Source organism: Nannospalax galili, unplaced genomic scaffold, assembly GCF_000622305.1.
Source record: "Nannospalax galili isolate Female #2095 unplaced genomic scaffold, S.galili_v1.0 scaffold215, whole genome shotgun sequence".
Taxonomy (NCBI): Eukaryota; Metazoa; Chordata; class Mammalia; order Rodentia; family Spalacidae; genus Nannospalax; species Nannospalax galili.
Genome location: NW_008338533.1, coordinates 750,191 through 756,826, shown reverse-complemented (window position 1 = coordinate 756,826; position 6,636 = coordinate 750,191).

The window sequence follows — 6,636 nt, the reverse complement described above, 5'->3', positions numbered from 1 at the left end:
AAAATAATAAAGATGGCCCACTTCCTGCTTCTTGGTCTGAAACAAAGACATGGCCGGTTTTTCTCTCTTCAGCTGGCAGGGCCCTTTTCCTGACTAACTAATCCAGACCAGTTTAGACAAAACCAAGTCCAGACCTGGATCTCACACAGCTTGGAGCTGTGATCTGTAGTCTCTCCTTTGTTTAGGTTGACTAATCCAAAATTAGGGGAGGGAACCTGCCCCATCCCTGCAAAAATCCTTAAAAGGCCCAAGGCCTCCTGAGGACTTTGGATATTTCAGTGTCTCTCCACTTATGGAGAGCTTTTCTCTCTGGGTGAGTGTACATGAATCTTCATCTTTCATAAAAGTTTGTTTGCCTGTTGCTCTCTGCTGGTCTGAGGTTTTTCCTGCCTTATAATTCTTTAATTGGCTAATGAAATGAACCCAATCATACTCCTAGACCTGTAACAGACCACACTATTGTAGAGATTCTCTTGTCTCCATTTATAACACGAGATGACCAAAAAGAAGAGATTGTAGTACTTAGCTAAAGCCACTTAAACTTGAGTTTGATTGTCCCACTGCTGACAGACATAGGATGTGTTCAGCACACCTCGACCTCAGTGGCTCTTTCTATCTGAAATGCTAGCTGCCCTGCAGAACAGTGGTGGAACAGGCAGATTGTGTTTTATAGATAAGCATTAAATTCCATGTACTGTGAATGGTTATGGACACCCTGTCACTGGAATTATTTTAAGAGAACTGATTTTCCTTCCACTGGGAATGAGTTGGTGTAACCTTTCCAGAAAGTAATTTGGTGATACACAGGGCAGCTGTTTAAAGTGCACAGCCTTTGATCCAGGGTTTCCACTTCTCAGAGTTTGCCTTGAGAAAACCAATTAAGGCCATGTGCAAAGATTTAGCCACAAGATTAGCACATTAGCACTGTTTCTAATGACATGAACTTAACGACATCTAAATGCCAAACCAAACCGACATATTACTTAATCTTCAGTTCATGCAAAGGAGCCGAATAGCATTGAATATTGTGGAGTAATACATGTTAGCACAGAGGGAGGGTAGTTCATGTTAATCACTAAAAATTTACATAGTATGATTTTCTAAAATAAATACAGAATGTATAAAAATAATACGTTAGCATGTCATATGTACTACATGCACACGCTGTTAGATCCTTCACCAGACACCTGGATAAATCAACAGCTCAGTCAAATCAGGTGTCAAATCAGAGCACATGAAACAGAGCAGAACAATTAGCAGTGATTTCTCTGGGATGCTGAAATTCTGATATTAACCTTTCATTTCTTGATTATCTGTTTTCTAAAGTGAACTTATTTACTTGCATAAAAAAGAGAAAAAAATTACCAAAGTTATCACGAAGTATATGGACCAAATGTCATGAGTCCTAGGTTCTGCCATGTGACGGCTGTCACTCAGTAGCTGTCCCTTCTGAGTGGGCGAAGGCTCCCGAAGCCCTGCTGACACAGGCACGGGCATTCCAGGTTCCTTCCCAAGCTGCTCCTTCCACACATGGAGCCTTGGCCAAGCCTGAGCCTTCCCTGCTCTCAGCTCACTTTCATATGCAAGACAGTTCCTTCCAGGCCACCTTCTGCTCCACTTTGCCAGTGATACTCTGCCCACAGAGTCTAGGGAACTTTGTAAAGAATACAATGTCACAGCTTTGAAGAGTAGCAATAGTCTGGTCTAGAGGGCCTACGTAGTGGGAGTTTCCCAGGTCCTTCTGTCTGGATCTCGCTCCCTTAAGCCCCACCCACTTACCTTCCTAATGTAGGGTGTGGTAGGCAGCCCTGTCCTCACTGGTCAGAAGGAAGTTAAATCAGAACAGACTTGCAGCAGATATAAAACAAAAACAGGAAGAAAAGCAGTTTGTTTGTTTCTTAAAAGCATACATGCTGTCATAACATGTTTTTGTTCTTTCAGCTATTAAGAGGAGCATTTGATGTCGCAGCAAATTCTGTTGGCACTCGTGAAATAAGTCCATGTGGTCTTGATGCAAGAGTAATTCAATTCACCATTACCCATTAGTATTTAAGTCAACACTCATAGGTGAGACTCCTCTCCTTCCCTGTTATCCTCTTTTCCTTATTTTTTTCCTATCTAATTAGTGGTTCTTAATTTCTAGAAAAAATAAGAGTTATTGTTTTAGGTCATAGAAGCAACCTCAAACAGGAATTCTGTGCAACTGGCGGATTGAGGGATTTCTCCCAGAAGGAACCTGTAAGGCAGGAACAGAAGCAGGCTCAGGCAAGGGCAAGATATTATGCCAAGATGAGCTTCCTGCTTGCCTCTACCTAATCCCCAGGAAGCTCTGCCAGGACAGGCACAGAGCTGCTTCCCAGGACTCAAGGGAACTGAGCTGATGCGACTCAGTAGAGCTAGTCATTTTCTGTGCTCTAGGGAGGGGGCAGAGCCTTGCAGGTCATTCTGGGCAAGGTATCCTCCTGAGGCCAGGTGCTGTTGCTCTGAGGAGGGCACTAATGTGAGCTATCTGCAGCCCCTGTGCCCACAGCCTAAGGAGGCAGCAGTCCCAGAGTTCTGGTAGAACACCAACAGTATCGTTATTGGACTGCATTCAGGAATAGTTTCAGAATCAGGTGTAGCTTAAGGGATCTGGGGAAAGTACTCTTGAGAGACTAAGGCAGAAGCTCTCTGACAGCAACCCCCACCCTCAATCCAGTCCTTAATCATTCTATTCTAATTTTCTGGATCTTCAAAGTCTATTTTCGTCATTTATATTTTCTTTTGTTTGTTTTGTGTTCTTTCCTGAGATAAGACTGGATATACGACCCAGGTGGGTCTCAAACTTGCCATCCTCCTGCCTCATCTTCCAAAGTGCTGGGATTATAGGTGTGCAACACCACAAACCACAAACCTGCCAGGTGGCACAGTCTGTTGCCACAGTTCCCATGATGTCCTTCTGCAGGCATACCTTCTGCTCTGGGGGCTGCGCTGCAGCCTCCTTTACCAGCATCCTTCCACTGAGCTGGAGGAGCAATTGCTTCTTTAAAGGTGAACTTTTGATTCTGGAAAAGACACTGTGCTGCTTAATTTTTGTCAAAGTTGAGAGACACTAGAGTCACCTGGGAAGAAGGAACCTCAGGTGAGGAACTTCCTCCTTCTGATTGACCTGTGATGAGTCTATGAGGCATTTTCTTAACTGATAATTGATGCAGCGTGGTCCAGTCCACTGTGGGTGGTTCCATCCCTGGGCAGTCTGGCCTGGACTGTATAAAAAGGTAACTAAGCAAGCCAAGGGAAGCAAGCCAGTAAGCAGCATGCCTCCATGTTCTCTGCTTCAGCTCCTGCCTCCAGACCCCTGCTCGAGTTCTTGCCCTGACTAACTTCAGTGATGAACTGTGATATGCAAATGTAAGCCAAGTAAACCCAGTCCTCCCCAAGTTGCCTTGGTCATGGTGTTTATCACAGCAACAGAAACTAAACTAGAACAGACACCTACTTGATCCTATGTCTAACAAATATTCCCAAGCCTGTTTACTTTTCTTCACCAAACGCACCTGTTGATGAGTGTGTAGTCTGCGAGCTCCCTGTGTGCTTGCTGTGTGGCCTGGAGCTATTCCGCAGAGCAGCAGCTCCCTCTCCTGCGGGTTCGAGCAGCAGCAGTGCTCACTATGTGACAAGTGGACAGAACTCCCTTAGTGTTCCCTAGTCATCCTCCTCTTCCCAAGACCTTACTCAGACTGGACCGAGGTCAATCCACAGCACCTAATTCTTTGAGAAGCATCTTGAAGATTTATTAAAGAGGCATTTTGCTTGCCTTCTTACCTAAGCCTAACGGTATTTCCCAAAACTTCCTTTCTCATGTGGTTCTAGATTTGACTACTGAGAGAGTTGCTTGAGATCTGGAATTGCCTGAGCATATATGCTGCAGTGTTGCTAAGCTCCATGCAGGCGTGGGCTAGTTGCTGAGCATGCACCTTATCACTGTTCTGCCCACTCACCTGCCTGAGAAAGGGCAGCAAATAGTTTGTTCTTTCAGCTCCTATCAGGGCTTTTCAGTCTCCTAGTCCTGGACCAAACATTGTTTTGGATACATGGAGAGGACATCAACTCAAATTCTTGGGCACGTCCCCTCAGCACTAGGAACACAGAAAGCAAAGGAACAAACATGGTTCCAGTTCATCCTCACAGCTTTCCATTTTCCCTTGGTCTCTTGAAACTTTATTTCAATTTCCCTTCCCAACTGCCAGCCCTGCCAACACAAAGGGCCCCAACCCCACATAGACTATTTCACAAGTTTTTAAGACTGCGTAAGGTCTACTTAGCGTTCTGAGTGGGACTTTTTCACAAATTGATCTCTTGATGATACAAATAATTAAGTTTGTCAAGCTGCTGCCTTCTTATCATAAGGTATATGTTTGTCTGAAAAATTCCTCACAGCCCCTGAAAATATAGTTTATTTGGGTCACCTATAACTTTGTCGGATGATGAAATCTATAGTGAGCACAGTCTAGGTTGAAGCTAAGAATCTGTCCAACAGAAACTCAGAACATGTGAGGCAGGTACTATTTTTCCAACATTATATTGAGACATAGCTAAGTTATGTGATAGGCTTTTGGTGACAGAAGATTGTAATATATAAGGATCTCTGTGAAGCTAGGAGGGGGCTATACCTGCTGTGCTATGTCTACAGTCAACCAAGACAGAAGCAAAGCAAGCCACCAAAGGGAGTCCAGGAGGTGGTGACCAGGGTACCCCTTTGACTCCTTCTTCTTCCATCCTGTCTTCCTTTCCACCCCTGACATCTCTTGTCAATGTGGCCAATCCCCCAGTATATCTTACAGGGCAAGCAGCCAATAGGGCCTGATGATTTTAGACACTTCTTCACACAGAGTAGCTCCCGTTGAGCATCACTGGTCTCCTCTCAGCTTCCAATTGCAGATCCTCATTCAAACCATGCAAGTTTCATCTCCTTAACCTGACCTTCTGGGCACATACAGTATTAATATACAGCACGATCTTAGAGGTGGTTTCATACCAAGCCTCCCTTTCCAGGTGAGAACACACTGAGCTTAGAGAGGGAAAGTCATGCCTTGTGGTCTGTGGTCAATCCAGAGAGGAAACCCACTGTGTGATGGTCTTAGACATCAAGGGGGAGAGATGTAGGCCGGGTTTCTGTCCTCTCAGTGCTGAGCAGTGTGGCAGTCGTTCACTCCAGCCTGCCCCCCAAGCATCCTGCTGCTGTCATACTTGGTTTAATCCCTTCACCTCTAATACCCCCAAGCAGTCGATTTCTTCCTAGTGCCACAGCCAGCTGTGCGCTAACATTTCAGCATATTAAAAAGTAATTACCTCGATAATGGATTAGTTACTGAGTTTAATCATTCTGGAAAGGCAGTTGGATTTTCCATTTATGGAACTATGAAATGCTGTGTTTCCATGTGACCCATCATTCAGGGTCCCTAAGAATATCAGGCCTTGGCTGACACAGACTGACATTAGCACAGAAAACAAGTAAATGGGCAGAACCACAGGCAAAGAAGCTGGTGACAAAGAACAAATCATCTGGCCAGTTTTCAAAGGAAACACAAATGGCCAGTAACATGAAAAAAATGTTCAACATCCTTAGTCATCAGGGAAATGCAAACCAAAACCCCAATGAAATTCCATCACATCCTAGTCAGAATGGCTACCATCAAGTAAACAGAGGACAGAACACGCTGTCAAGGAAGTGGGGGAAAGGAACCCGTATATACTGCTGGCAGAAATGTGAACTGGACCAGCCACTGTGAAAATCAGCAAGGAGCTTCCCCCGGAAAACTGAAACGAACCACCCCACTATATCACGCCTAGGAATATACCCAGATGAATGCAAGTTGGCACATCACAGAGAGACTTTCATAACCAATTTATTGCTATGTTATTCACAATAGCAAAGATATGAAATCATCCTAGATGTCCATCAATGGATTATTGAATTAAAAATGTGGTATGTTTGTTCAGTAAAAAAGAATAAAGTCATGTAATTTGCAGGAAAATGGAACTAGAGATCATGCCTGACAAATCAGTCAGTCAGTCTCGAAAGAGACTTTTTCTCATATGTAAAATTTCGATTTAAAGAAAACACATGTGAAAATATGGAGTACTTAGGAAGAAGGGGACCAGTGGGAGGGTGAAGGGATAAGACAGAGCAATGAGGGGGTAAGTGTGATCAAAGCACACTAAATACATGTATGAAAATGTCATAATGTCATTTGGAAATGTCTATTTCCAAAATAGAAAACATGAGAAACCCTAAGCAGGTGATGAAGGTCTGTGGAGGTTTGCTATGATATATAAAGGATGAGACAAAAATAATATACACATAATCTTAAGATTTCTATGGTCATAGTCAACTAGTTTAAGGAACAAAATATATATTTAGTCAAGGTTTATCTGAGAATATTTGGTTCTTTACCTAAGCCTTATCTACACAGCACATGATAATTAAAAGTACCAGAATGGGGGAACTAACCTTATTGGGTGTTTAACAGCCATACTTCGAGGCCTGTACTAATCCAGTAAGAGGAACTTAAAGGACAGTTTCTGCCCCTTGCCCTCCAAGGTCGACTAAGTTCCAGGGGACTATGGAACATCTCTCAAAATGTCCTGTAACTG